At 41.2% G+C, this 15,516-nt stretch overlaps 1 long non-coding RNA gene across 2 annotated transcripts; it reads left to right on the top strand.

Annotated features, from left to right (window-relative positions):
• Nucleotides 1-9,936: 9,936 nt before the first annotated feature.
• LOC138926391 (uncharacterized) lies at nucleotides 9,937-12,759 on the top strand. 2 transcript variants are annotated; one of them, XR_011442895.1, is made up of 3 exons: nucleotides 9,937-10,170; nucleotides 10,231-12,345; nucleotides 12,404-12,759. It is a non-coding gene; the product is annotated as an uncharacterized lncRNA (long non-coding RNA). The 2 variants fall into 2 exon arrangements; XR_011442894.1 differs by having other exon boundaries at nucleotides 10,231-12,759.
• The last annotated feature ends 2,757 nt before the right edge of the window (nucleotides 12,760-15,516 follow it).

Below are 15,516 nucleotides of genomic sequence, written 5' to 3'. Positions count from 1 at the left end.
TTAAACCGGATATATGTCGCAAACATCGGATATAGTTGGCCGATCCTTATGGAAATATGAATATATAATCCAATTTATTACAATACAAAATCTAAACAAGAAAGGAAAGCTAACTTCGGGCGGAGCCGAAGTTTATATACCCTTGCAGTTAAAACCGGATATATATCGCAAACATCGGATATAGTTGGCCGATCCTTATGGGAATAGGAATATATAATCCAATTTATTACAATACAAAATCTAAAAAAAGTCCCAAACTTCTATCTTCAAAAATACGAAAGTTGATATTTCTACCAAATACCATTTCCGATCGTTCAGTTATACGGCAGCTATGGGATATAGTCGGCCGATCCTAATGAAATTTGGTAGGTTGGATCAACTGACCAAGAATTAAATCTGTACTAAGTAGGGTTGTTGGTTTTTGAAAAAATATCGTATTGATGATATTTGCTGTGAAAAAAATATCAATCGATAATATTCAGAAATATCACCCAAAAAATCGATATATCGAGTATTTTCGATATTTTTTATAGTCAGCTAAATTTTAAAAAAGGTTATTTTTAAATTTAAAAAAAGGTTTTAATATGTGTTTTCATCCGCCATGAACTGCAAATAAGACATATTTTTTTATTTAAAAAGTGAATTGAAAAAACAACAAATATTTATACGCACTCTCAAACAACTTTTATTTAAGTTCTTTGAAATAAAAAATAACAAAATTATTAAGGACATTGTATTCAAATTTTTTTTTTAAAAATAAAAAAAAAAAAAAAAAATACAATACAAATACAAAAAAAAAAGTTTCATGGAATTCATGGAATATGTACTTAATAATTCTAATTACTTAATTCTCTTATTTAATGCTCTTAATTACTCTTAATTACAAAATAAATCTTTCTTCAATGATTTAAAAAAAACTCTTTTGGTTATATGCTGGTCTGTCATTCAACTACGGGAGTCACAGACAATACATTTAATGGCAGAAGCCAACCGTTCAGATGGAACCGAACTTCCAGGCGTGATAAGAAAACTTAAAGCAACCTTCGCTAGCATCGGCATCGTTGAAATTTGTGAGTTCCAGAATTCCAACGGATTTGTCTCCCAACTACAAAATGGCATACTCAAGTAAACCTGCATTTCCTTTCTTTCGCAACAAATATCGGAGAACACCAACTCAAAAATATTATTATCGACTATTTTTGCCCAAAAAATATCACGATAATAATATTTTTTTAAGAGAAAATATATCGATATATCGATATTTTGATATATTTCCGTCATCCCTAGTACTAAGTTCCAGCTTTCTATCTTCAAAAACACGAAAGTTGGGTCATTTCCGATCGTTCAGTTATATGGCAGCTATAGGATATAGTCGGCCGATCCTTATGAAATTTGGCATGACGTAATGTTTTGCCAAATATAGCTCACATGTCAAATTTGAACTCTCTAACTCTAAAAACACCAAAGTTATACCATTTCCGATCAATTAGTTATATGGCAGCTATAGGATATAGTCGGCCGATCCGGGCCGTTCCGACTTATATACTGCGTGCAAAGGAAATAAGGGTGTGTGCAAAGTTTCAAGACGATAGCTTTAAAACTGAGAGACTAGTTCGCGTAGAAACAGACAGACGGACAGACAGACGGACAGACGGACAGACGGACAGACGGACAGACGGACATGCTCATATCAACTCAGGAGGTGATCCTGATCAAGAATATATATACTTTATAGGGTCGGAGATGTCTCCTTCACTGCGTTGCACACTTTTGACCAAAATTATAATACCCTCTGCAAGGGTATAAAAAAGTCTCAAGCTTCTATCTTCAAAAGTACCAAAGTTGGTATTTCTACCAAAAACCATTTCCGATCGTTCAGTTATATGGCAGCTATAAGATATAGTCGGCCGATCATTATGAAATTTGGTAGGTCGGATTAACTGACTAAGAATATAATCTATACCAAGTTCCAGCTTTCTATCTTCAAAAACACGAAAGTTGGGTCATTTCCGATCGTTCAGTTATATGACAGCTATAGGATATAGTCGGCCGATTCTTATGAAATTTGGCATGACGTAATGTTTTGCCAAAAATAGCTCTCATGTCAAATTTTAATTCTCTAACTCTAAAAACACCAAAGTTATACCATTTCCGATCAATCAGTTATATGGCAGCTATACGATATAGTCGGCCGATCCAGGCCGTTCCGACTTATATACTGCGTGCAAAGGAAAGAAGAGTGTGTGCCAAGTTTCAAGACGATAGCTTTAAAACTGAGAGACTAGTTCGCGTAGAAACAGACAGACAGACGGACAGACGGACATGCTCATATCAACTCAGGAGGTGATCCTGATCAAGAATATATATACTTTATAGGGTCGGAGATGTCTCCTTCACTGCGTTGCACACTTTTGACCAAAATTATAATACCCTCTGCAAGGGTATAATAAAGAGAATTGAGGTTTTATACCGAATAATGTATCCACTCACTAGTGAGTGAACAAGGATATAATGAATTTAAGATATTTTCCTCTATACAGTTCGGCATCAGAGGATATCCGAAATTAACTGCAAACGCACCACATTCACGATTTTGTGCTTTTTGATTCATTCGATGATTCGGTTCGAACATTAGGTACTCATCAGCGCGTCATCATCTTAATGAATTTCCATAAATTTGGCGATAATAATTAAACGATAGCATTTCCAGGGCCTGTCATAGTTCATTAGTGCAGTACCGCCATCGCACCCCATATCCCATGACCACCCACCCCCACCCCCAAGATTGGGCAGCAGCAGTCCGCCCACCTCCTGCATCAATCGTTTGCTGTTTATGGCTGCCTAATTACAGCAATCAGAGAACGAAACGAAACGAAATGGAATGAATGGTTACCAAAGGCAGTGGCTGCGCGATTTTCCCACAGTCTCACATACGGAACTCGAATGTAGTTGAAAAAATAATTTCCACTTAATACTAATTAGTGGACATCGAGTGGTAGGGGCTGGGGAGTTTTAGGGGGCGTGTCGAACGGCATGGTCTTCTATGCTCACAAATCGCGCAACCAAGTCGGTGCAGTTAGTGGATTTTATAGGCCTCTGTGCCGCTTGCTTCATTAAGCTGCATTTTCAGGCCAGTCAGCTACAGAATCGCCAGAATTGAGAACATTCATTATGCGCCCCCACACTCACATACCGGGTACAGTAGGCATTAGATAATAGCTTTTTTTACAATCTTAATCCTTGAAACTATACTTTAGTATAGTCCCCCTAGCAAAAACACTTGTTTTAGTGGAGAAATCTACTTAATTTTAAATCTATTATTAAATTAATGAAATCTACGATTTTTAAAGTAGAATCTAAAAACAAGAAAGCAAAGCTAACTTCGGGCGGAGCCGAAGTTGATATACCCTTGCAGCTAAAACCGGATATATATCGCAAACATCGGATATAGTTGGCCGATCCTTATGGGAATATGAATATATAATCCAATTTATTACAATACAAAATCTAAAAAAAGTCTCAAGCTTCTATCTTCAAAAAAAACCAAAGTTGGTATTTCTACCAAAAACCATTTCCGATCGTACAGTTATATGTCAGCTATAAGATATAGTCAACCGATCGTTATGAAATTTGGTAGATCGGATAAACTGACCAAAAATAGAATGTGTACCAAGTGCCAGCTTTCTATCATCAAAAACACGAAAGTTGGGTCATTTCCGATCGTTCAGTTATATGGCAGCTATAGGATATAGTCGGCCGATCCTTATGAAATTTGGCATGTCGTATTAGGTTGCCAAAAAAAGCTCTCACCTAAAATTTGAACTCTCTAACTTTAAAAACACCAAAGTTATACCATTTCCGATCAATTTCCGAAAGTTATATGGCAGCTATAGGATATAGTCGACCGATCCGGGCCGTTCCGACTTATATACTGCGTGCAAAGGAAAGAAGGATGTGTGCAAAGTTTCAAGACGATAGCTTTAAAACTGAGAGACTAGTTCGCGTAGAAACAGACAGACGGACAGACAGACGGACAGACAGACGGACAGACGGACAGACGGACATGCTCATATCAACTCAGGAGGTGATCCTGATCAAGAATATATATACTTTATAGGGTCGGAGATGTCTCCTTCACTGCGTTGCACACTTTTGACCAAAATTATAATACCCTCTGCAAGGGTATAAAAATTGAAAGTCTTCAAGTTTGGAGAATCAAAAGAATACATTAATAACTTAAGATATGTAAATGGAAATTAATCTTCATTGGTATTATTTTTAAAGTATTTTAATTGTGAGATTAAAAAATCTATTTAAAAATCTATTAAAAAATCTAAATTAATCTATCTAAGGTTACTTCGAAAGTAGGTTACTTTTGGACTTTAGGAAAGTTGATCCACCTGCTCTGAGGGATCGGTGGTTTCTCCTAAAGGTGGCTGCACTGTACTACCGCCACACGTATGTACATATGTAAGTGGGCAAGTGGCACTTGACTTGTTCGACATAAACATGAAAATGATGATGTCAAATTTGCACAATTGGCGTACAGCATCGCCTCCAGCAACAACAACCGAGGGCCTGTAATTGTTATTGTTGTGGGGCCTTTGCTGGAACACGTGAGTGTGTGTGAAGGCCCCGAATCACCCAGGACATCCCCTCGCACTGTGCACTACAGAGTGTACTTAATGTGCGTAGTAGATCGGGCAAGCGTAAATCTGTTGATATGGTGATTAAAAATCGAACCGCCAAATAAAAAAGCGTTCGCGTTTACAACAATGGCGGACAGTGCCACACATTGGAAAGGATTTTACTTTTTTGAATCCAATCGCGTTTCGGTAGGATTGGCATTGTTGTTTGTGTGTTCTGCAGCCGACAGGACAGGCGGCAGCGATAAAACAAAAGCCGCTTTTCAGTTGAAAAGTTTAATTGAACAATGATAATGTTGGGCGCGTTTTTTACTAGCGGGCCGCGACAACCAAATGCCGGCGTATAAAAATAACCCCATAAAATATACAGTTTTATAAATGTACAAAAGAGTGTACGGCTAATGGGTGGGCACTTAGCCATCACAACACAGCGAATCGAATAAAAGCTGAGCCAATATTATGATAGGTTAGAGATCGAACACAGTAACGCGTTCGATAGTCGAGCCATTATCGGCACTAATCAACCCCCCGGACTTCTGAGTCTCCATCCCCTTGGCACTCAGCATTCTGGCGTTATTTTGCCGGCACTCGCGACTAATTCGGCCCCGAGGCGCCCTCACTCCGTTTAAACTTATTGTCAAAGTTTGGCAGCCCAACGCAGCGCAGAAAGTGACGAGAAATCACGAAAATCAATTCATTGCACTTCCATGTGCAGAAGGATGTCCGAGCGAGGACCTTATGGCAGCATAATTTCCTCCAAGTGGAAACTGTAGTGCACTCGAAACATTTTTTGTTCCAATTGTGACACAAAATGTCTAAAAATATACATAGTTGTTTTTACTTTTGACTTTAAGACTGTGCGTATATTCCACATTTCATAATCCTCTTTCGCTTAAAATAGCATAACTAATGGGTTGCCTAGTCGGATAATTCACATTTTTATTACCTAATCTATTTTTAAAGGTGCATTTTTCGCAATGAACTGAAAAGTGCCTCGGGATATACTCTTGCCACTCCCTGCAACTGTGGAAAGTTTCTCCAGCTGCTGGCACAGTTCCCCCCGGTAAGACCCCTTTCAGGCTCTGCCAGCAGGGGGCCGCCTCTCAGCTCATTTGTTTGCCTTTGTTGATGCCACAACAATTGGCGAGGCATTCGTAATCCGAAATCTGAGGCTGCGCAAGTAGCGCCCACTCCCCCTGGCCGTGATTAAATAAAATCTATTCCGCTGTGGCGCCTCATCGCATACTATATATATTTATACATTAATTAAGACTTTGCAGTGCGGCTGACACATGCGAGAAGGGGCAGGCAAATATGACAAAACAATAATGAAAGCTTTGACACGACTAATTGCCTGCGGCGTTTGCTGTCTGCTCGAGTTTCGCTTTCCGAAACTCTCTCTTCCGCTGGCACTTTCCACTCGGCGAATTTGTAATTGAAATAATGCAATTTCCGTTACTCGTTTCGAATACATTTCGCAGGAAATCTCAAAGGGCTCGTCGAGTCGACACTGGCCCGACCCTGGCCCGGCCCAGCCCTGCCCTGCCCCCGACCTCGCTGAAAACTTAAACCAAAATTCATTAAAACTTTGCATTGTTTCCCCATCAAACCCAGTTGTGCGTCTCCTCCTCGCCCACTGTCTAACTATCTCCCCGGTTCGAGTCTGACTGAGCCCGAGTGTGCGAGCGAGCGATTCTTATTTGAATAGGTATCCATTTTATTGTTTATTCTAGACTTTTGGTATAAGCATGTCGCGACTAATTCCAATTAATTCAGCAGACAAATATCCTCGAACGACGGAAGCGCAAAACTTGCAAACTTCCTATCAGGGGCCTCCCTGCTCCGCCTCTTTCCACTGCCGCCCTGCCGTCCTCGAGCACTCCCAGCGAAATGCTGACATGCAAGCTTGTTCACTCACCAGAGCCGCACAACGGGCGGCCGTAAGGGGTGGTGGGTGGACCGGGTGGATAAAGAGGGCCTAGAGGGGCTCCCAGCTTTTGGCTTTGGATTTGGCTACTGGTTTGCCATTGATTGTTGGCGTTGTTGTTGCTGTTCTTGCAGCTGCCCAGGATTCTGTTATTGTTGTGCCTGCCTGGGCTTGTTGTTGTTTTTGTTGGCAAGGTCGTTCTCGGTTGCAAGACGGAACAACCCACCTGAGAGCAACGCACATTGGTAAGGACCTCATTGGTTAGATTAAATATTTATAATCGGAAGAAATAGTTTTTAAAATACCATTCTTTGTAAAGAAATGTACGAGATTCATTCAAATAATTAACATTTTTAGGTCAAAATACTTTAAAAATTGTACATTTATAATAATTTGAATTTTTTTTGTTTAATAAAAAATGAAACTAACTTTCCGTATTTGATATATGTATTGTATATCTGCAGTTCTGATCGAATATATATCGCAAACATAGAATATAGTTCGCCGATCTTTATTAGAATTTCATTATAAGACCAATTTCGTAGAATATAAAATTTAAAAACGGCCCAAGCTTTTTTCTTTAGAAGTTATATGGCTAAGGTTAGGGTATAGTTGGTGGATCCTTATGAAATTCGGTTCAATCAGATAGATTGATCGGACATGGCATTACTTTGGTGTTTATGGGATAAAAAGCAGTAAGGATCCTTTTTTGGCCAACTGATTCGCCCATCCAATTTGATAACTATCGGCGTCTATATTTTATAGTTGTGATATAACTGAATATAACTGTAGTGTTTTTAAAGATATAAAGTTGTAATTTGTACTGCCACTTAACTGCAAGGATTCCTTTCTGGATTTGCTGAAATTGTCATGCACATTTTAAGTCTTTTTTTGAAGTGAATGATCGAGAACGCGATTTCATATTTTTATGTGGTACACAAAGGTCACATAAAAATATCAATGAGGAATTCACAAAATACTATTCATTCCAATTCCGAGAAATGTTTTTCCCAAACGGGTCCGGGTCAACTGGAGCCCATGAGTGAATTTCTTATCACTATGACATGTTTATAAAACCAGGAGGCTTCTCTAACATACATAGTCTGTACTTGACTATCTACGAATAAGAATTGCTCTCCTGCGACGGTAGATCCAAACAAAAGTGTGTGTCGCCATGTTCGCCAAGGCAGAAAGATTGGAACTTCTTTCCAATGGGAATGCCCCGGCACTGAGATTTGCTGCTTTCTAAGAATCGAAATCTCTACCAGAATATTGGGTTGTCTGTTGATAAGAATCGTTGCAGATAGCCACTGAGTCTGAGTGACCAATTCAAGGCCCTCTATGTGGAAGTCGGAATACTAATTATGTGACGCTCGTCACCGGTAAAAAAGTCATCGCCCAGTACTTGGAATTTCCCTGGATGGTCTCCCTGCTGAAAGAAACACCTAAAATGGTGCCGATTTCCTAATCGCTGGAAACATTGCGCTCGCGATTTCCGCGCAAGTTTTCGGAGAAAAAGAGAGGTCTCATCAGGTCCCTCCTACAAAGAACATTGCCATTCTCTGTCTGGATTCGATCACTTTTTAATCATTTTCATTAGAAAGACGTCGAAACAATGGCCAAAGAACGCGAATATTATGAGGAAAGTCTTAGAGTCGGTAGTGCCTGCCTGGGAATGCGCGCAAAAGCTAACTTCGCTTATTGAGAAATCTTTAAGTTAGCATGAAAGCCTTCTGTGCGCTGGGCATTTCTTGCGACCTGGTGAACACCTGCATTGTTACCCGATATTGCCAAAATGCAGACTTGGATCAACCAGACTATGGAAAACTATTTAATTAGAATTAAATGAAAGTATTAATTAGAATGAAAAATTAAAAATTAATTCAATAAATAAAAGTTTAAAATAAAGTTCAAAATCTTTTGATGTGTGAGTAAACAAATTTTTTTTGTTTCGGAAAACAGATCCTCCGACAGATGCACCACAGTAATTATGATAGGTTAGCTTACGTTTTACGTCTGCTTCGGTTTAATGAAATGTTAGATTTCTACATTCGACTTTATACTTGAACTTTATACTTATACTTGACTTTAGCTTGAAGATAATATATTATATCATATGTCTATCCATTAATACACAAGAAGTTTAAGTTTTTTTTAAATTTATGCCACTTCCCCTCTCGTCACGTCAAATGACTTATTTGGGTTGCGCCAAACCAGGTATTTTGTAAAAATTTGTATGTTAAATCTTTTCCTATCGCTAAATTATATTTATATTTCCTATCGCGAAAACAAGATTCGCCAAATTGTCCGATTTCTAGTGGAGTTCACTTTAACTTTTTAAGCTTATTCCCTACTGAATTGCTTCAGTTAGTTAGTTTAGTCAGGTGGTGAGTTTTAGTTTGTGGAAATGACAAGTACCGGTTATCATATAGTCGGAAAACTTGACTAGGTTTTATGACTTCTTGTGTTAATATAAAAAATACATTAAGAGTAAAAATCCCGAGGAATTAAAATAAAATATTTTTTCACAAATAACATTGGGATATTGTTAAATTTTGTTTAGCTCTTGGCTGTCTAGGATGTATATATACTAAACCCTTTTAAAATTTGGAATACAAGGTTTTTGAAGATTAATTCATTGGGATAGTAACAATACCATCTTAGCTTTTCAAAATATGATCATGAAGAACCAGGACTAGTTCTAAGATAGTTGCAAATGTGCTGCAAATCATAACACCACTGTGCCGCATAATCACATTGCCGAAAATGCGAGCGGAGCAGAGGGCAAATCGGAAACATTCAGAATCAGAACCCGAGTCCTGAAGTTCCCAGAGTCCTGGCCCGGGCATGTGTGCATGTGTAAAAGCAGCTTAAGTCCCCGCCCCGCCACCGCCCTAGAAAATGTGTCTGTGTGACGCTCGGGGTTTATTTAAGCAAGTTGAAAGTTTTGGCTTGGAAGATTTACCTCTGCCAGTGGAAGACAGCTGAAAACTTCTTTTTGCAGCACCATTGACTTTTGTATTTGTTACAATTTCTTCGGGTAATTCAGATTTTAGCAGTCTGCAACGTGCAACCTGCCGCAGTCAGCCGCCTCCCTCTTCTTTGAGTCTGTCCGTCTCAAGGATTTCTCGTTTTTGCTGTGCTGGTGTAATTTGTTTGTGCTCGCAAAGCTAAAATGCTCAGACGCTGAAGCCCCCACAAGGATTCGGTCCATGCCGAGGTCGAAGGACTATGCTATAGTGATAGGGTAGTGATATAGGGCTTACTGAGAAAGCCATGTTTTCATTGTTTCATGGAGCTCCACGCCACGGTTCGAGTCAGCAGTCTTGTCAAAAAATAAATATTTAGAGAGAATAAATCCTGCTGACTTTTGAGTCCCAAACAACCCTTTGCCAAGTATTTCATTAAGGCATATCCAAGCTCATTAGACGTTCAAATATATCTCGGGAACTTTGTGAGCAAACATGACCGAAAAGTTATCGGCCAGATTGAGAACAGGCCGAGGATTAATTGGCTGCAACAGCGCCGAAACCGGAATGAAATGGATGCGACGTTGGATGTTAATCATGTTATTACTCGGCAAGGCAATTAATTAATGTGAGCTATTCATATATTATGCATCAACCAGATTCAAATGTGTCTGTATCCTGCTATCAGCTATCAGCTATCCGCTCCCTCCAACACACAAGTACTTTGCAGTTAGAGGTCGGGATCTGGGGGGAAATGTGCTGAGCCAAGCTGTCAGAGGCTTTGGACATATTTGTTTTTATTATTATATGCATATGTTGACATTTACAAAGCCAACTGAGAATGGCAATGGGTGGTGGGCGGACGAGGTCTCCGCTTGTGCAAATAACTTTTGTATCTATGATCCATCAGCAAATGCAATGGACGACAAAGTTTTACCGAGCAAAAACAAGATTTTTCGGTCTGAACCCTCAACCGTTCTGCCACCATGCCCCACCCTTCGACCACCCGCACTCCACCCCGGCGAAAACCATAAACCAAACACAGTAAAGACATTTAAACAAATCAAGCAATGAAGCTAAAAGTCTCTCAACCGTATCACACATGAGACCCCTTGCCGCCCAGGACGGAAAGTGGAATGCTTCATTTGGCCCAAAAAAGCCAAAGCAACCAAAGGGTTAACAGCTCCCAGGGTTGGAGAGTGGGAGGGGTCCTGACTGTTTTGGCGGCCTTAAGTGAAGAATATCTGTAGAGAATTTGGATGCCCTTTAATGGGTAAATGGCGTTTGCCCAATGAGACCTCTGAGACCGGGCCTAGAACGGTCCCATACAAGGGTTACTTTTCCAGTGCTAATTCGGAAAACAGATGTTTCGTTACTTTACTTAATTGACCGCCAAGTGGAATCAATCGAATTAAAGTACAAAAGTGCTCATTATGTCATCATGTGTATGCTTTCCTTATCGAATCAAGTTGCTGAGTGAATATTTTTACTCTAGTCTCCCAATATCCGATACATACATACATACAATGATCACTACCCTCTGAAAAATACAGCATTTAGGAGAAGATATGCACGCGAGTTTCATCTTAAAAAACCCTTTTCCAATATGTTTTTCCAAATCAATTGTCTTTCTATTTTCCTATATATCACTATAGAAGCGTTTATAATATCTGCAAATATCAAATTTTGGAATAGTATCTTAGTATCTTCTTAATTTTTGGTTAATTGGGAAAACTGGACCTTATAATATCTAAGATAATACAACAATCCTACTATCTACATGTAAAAAGTACATTTTGGAGAAAAGAATAAGGATTAAAGGGTCAGAAAATTCAACATAAATCTATCGACTATAATTAAGAATATTATTCTTCAAGGCTTTGTAACGATACCGCTTGCGGTACAACTTTGCTTCCCATTTCCCTGTGACAAAATTTAATTTTACACATTAATTTGTGTAAGTGGAAACATTTTACATGACATTTAAACTTGCGTTGGCTGGAGCTCGTGCCTGTCTTGGCGGCTGTCTGCTCCTTGGTCCCAGCTCCTTGCTCCTTACTGCTTGCTGCTTGAGGTTGTCTCGTGGTTAGTGCTGCTCCAGCTGCAACCGCCCGAAAGATATACCACACACATGGAAAGATATTTTGGAGCGGGGGGGCGCTTTGCACTTTGCCTTTTGGGGCGGAATACACCGCGTTCAGTTCTCAGTTCTCGGGGCTCAGTTCTCACTTTGAGTTTATTTTTCGAACTCCCCTGCCCCGCCGGCAGGGATTGGGAGGACCATCAAACTTTCCACGAAGCTGCAGTGGTGTAAGTGGTCCCAGGGGATGCGCCGGGCGGCGTGGTGACGGAGGTACTCCCTCAATGCGGTCGTGTAGTCAACTTCAACTTCACTTAAAATCCTTTTTGCTATTACGTTTCGATGCATATGAGGTTTTGTTTCCGAGGCAAGTGCTCTAACTCCCTGCTCTTCGCCCCTTCGCGTCCCGTTGCGCGCCTGTCCCGCCCCCAGCTTATTTATAATTTAAATTTGGCAAAAAGTTTTGCCAGGTTGCATTCCCAGCCATCCGAGTGGGTGAACTTTACTTTTATGCAAATGCCATACACACTCCTCGGTTCGATGTCATTCGGAAAGTTTCGTTGCCAAAGTGCGCCGTTTCCTGGCAGGCCCAGGCAGTCATTATGGCCTATGATTATGGCTATTAGAGCTCAGTGCGACTTAAGTCCTGACCGCTGGTTGCCCGTCGGATTTGGGCACACCCATCCCAGGCTTCGAAGGATTTTGAGCGGGGAGTCCTTTCAGGTGATAGGGTGGGGTTCGGCCCTCGAAAATAAATACACTTTTTACTGCTTTATCACAGGAGCCGCAAGGCTGGCTCACAGCCCCCGAAACCCAAAGACAGTTGGTAAACTCCGACCAATAAAAATTAAAATATTTAAGCAAAGCGTAAAGATGCAAAGCTCCGCAGTAAAGAAAGACTCATGACCCGGACAACTTTGCCCATACTACACAGAGAGAACTTTCTTCAATAATTATTATACATTTATTATTTTTTAAAGCTTTATAACATTACTGGGCTTCCCAGGTGATCTAGCCAGCGACCTTAATATCGTTCGTGTTAGAATTTGTGTTTCCTTGTTCCAGTGCCATGGCTGCTGCCACAACAACAATCAAAGCCATCTTGAGCACCTTCATCGTAGCTGGGACGGGTGGAAATGAGGTGATCAGAGGCTCGAGCAGCTCCTTTTATAGTTCTGGATGGGCTTGCTGGCTTTAACCCAGCGAAACGAATTTCCAATGTTCCCAATAGTATAATCGCAATATCCATAAAAATTTCGATTTTGAGATTTAATTTCTTAGTATTACAATTTATTTAAATCTATAAATAAATACCTAATACTTTGAATTGATATTTTTCAGTGTAAGATCAGAGAAAACTCGAAGCTCGTCGTTGGGTTCTATAGAAGATTAAAAATTCCACACAACCTGGGTGGTTTCAGAGGGGGACTGAAAGTATCATTGCAAAAGTTTCGTTCGCTCCTTTGCAAGAGATTTGGGAGCTGCGGTATAAATGCCTGCAACACTGGGGCAGGCACCTCCCCCTGTATGTGCTAAGTATTTTCTCAGTTAATTATGCAAAGATATACGCTTAAAATTTTGCAATATTACGTGCATATTTCAAATACCCGACGTCGAAATTCCCGCTTCCAGCGTAAAAACGGAGAGCCGTAAAAATGCCCCCAAGGAACAAAAACAGCCGAAGGATCTGAACATACACACACACGCATACAGGCGCAGCGACAGATGTGCCACGGAGGGGCAAAGGTTATACATCGTACGTGGCAAAGGACTGGAGTGCTCCCCTTTTCGGAGGATGCTCCGCGGCTGCGGGATGTGGGTTATTCGATGGGAAGGCGTGGGATGGACGGGGTGGGCCGAGGTGGCATACTCCCCAGGCGCACGACATTTTAATTGCTCGTTTGCCTTGCAATCATCGCTCGTCGTAACGGCTTTTGTCGTTTATTGTTGCCGTTAGAGCCACCGTTACCTCTGGCCCAGAAAGAGACATGTTCTGGAGGTGAGCCTGTATGTCTCCCTGTGAATTTTTCCATTTTTAGAGCAGCTAAAAGATTTTTATGCACCGTTTTTGTGGGCTACGTTCGAGAGTGTTGCACTTGCTTCAAAAGCGCTTTAGAACCTCATTAAATACAGAATTCTAGTCGGCCTGGAAATAGGGTAAATCTAAGCTTTAAATATATATATTTAGGTCTTATCTTTGTTTGTCATTGTGTAGTTATCAAAATCTTAATCCGGAATTTGAATTTAATTTTTTCAAGTATAGGCCTTTTTTAAGGAATTGTAATCCAGGTAATCCTGGAAAATAGGTTGTTAGATTTCTACTTGATGCCTATTTTTTATGGCTGCGAATCAGACCAGCCCATTGACGGAGCTAATTCTGAGAACAGGCGTTTATTTTCATGGCCATTGAGAACAGGCTCCTGTTTCTGGGCAGCAACACGAAAGGGGTGTTGGGGGCGGGGCCATGAGGGGGTGGCCCGGTGGGCGGTGGTTGGACCTCCATTGCGTGCTGTTGACTGTGATTTATGTGGGCCAGGCCCAATTTCTGGCTACCTCAGCTCGAGCCGCTGCCGCTGCCGCTGTTGGCAACTGAAAACATATGCATAGATAAATTATACGCGGTAAGCGCCCACAAAGCATCCACTCGCCCAGTCCTCCCCGGCCACAGCAATGGCAGCATCAGCAAATAGCGCGAAGAGCAAACATTTTGATGTGACGAGACTAAATTGAGCATGTTGTGTGGTGGGGGCGTGGCCAGGTGCTGCCTGCCCAGCATCCTGCTCTAAACAATCCGCTGAATGTTTTCAGATTTTCGTTATTGTGTGTGTGTGTTTTTTTTTGTTACTTTCCCCTTTCGTGTTTCTTGCCACCCGCAACCCTTGACAGTTTCCCAAAAATGTATTTGTACTGCACGTCAGTCAGTTGGAAAATAGATTTCTGTTTCAGTTATCATCACGGTTCCAGCCAGCAGATGCTAACAAAAGTTGTTCCCTTCAGCGGGGAATGATTGTGCCAGAGCCCTCTTTGGAGGGCAGTTCAGTGGAATTCAAAATCGAACAATCAAAATTTCGCTTGGAAATTTTTGAAACCGTAGCACTACTATGTAGGATAGCACATTTTCTTACCCAGTTCAAGTGTCACTTGAAGCACCCTGCGCTAGGAAAAGCTAAAGTCATCCCCACAAGAATTAAACCGGTTCGCTCCAAATCTTTTGGCCATACAAATCACAGCTGAGCACACACGCGCCCAAGGGGAACATGCATATCGGGATCAGGGGCAACAGAAGCGTCGTTATATCGATGGCATTCACATGTTTAGCACACAAACGAAATGCCAAAGCAAAAATATGCATACAAATCTATCTGTGCACATGGGATGGCCAAAATCGAGTCCAGTTTCGAGGGTTTTCCGACCGTAGGATGAGGAGGAGGGGGTATGGGATGGGATGGAGAAGTATGGGAGTCCTGAAGTGGAGTCCTGAACTCTGAATCTGAATCCAAATCCGAATCTGTCGACTGCTCCACATTTTGTTGTGCATGGCAAACATTGCGATGGAGTGTGTGATGTGATGTGTGGTATATCGTACATTGTCTATATGGGTCTTCGACCATCGGCCGCCCACCACTCCCCACTTCCGCCACATGGACGCTGTCCCAATCAATTGTCCAAATGTCCAAACTTCATTTGTTATGCGCATCACAAAAATTGAAGCAAATCATTTTGCCAATCGCATTTTGATTTCCAATGTCGCTAGCTGCTGATTGAGTGGCAAGCGATGGATGGTTACCGGGGTGGTCAACATCCTCGGCTCCAGGCGCCCGTCCCGGAACAGGTCCGGTGGTGGCAACCGGCCGGCCCACCCACAGTTTATGTTAATTCCCCTGTATATTTGCC

This window comes from Drosophila bipectinata, chromosome 3L, assembly GCF_030179905.1.
Source record: "Drosophila bipectinata strain 14024-0381.07 chromosome 3L, DbipHiC1v2, whole genome shotgun sequence".
In the NCBI taxonomy this organism is placed as follows: Eukaryota; Metazoa; Arthropoda; class Insecta; order Diptera; family Drosophilidae; genus Drosophila; species Drosophila bipectinata.
Note: the sequence above shows the minus strand (reverse complement) of the source record. Positions and strands in the feature narration are given on the sequence as shown.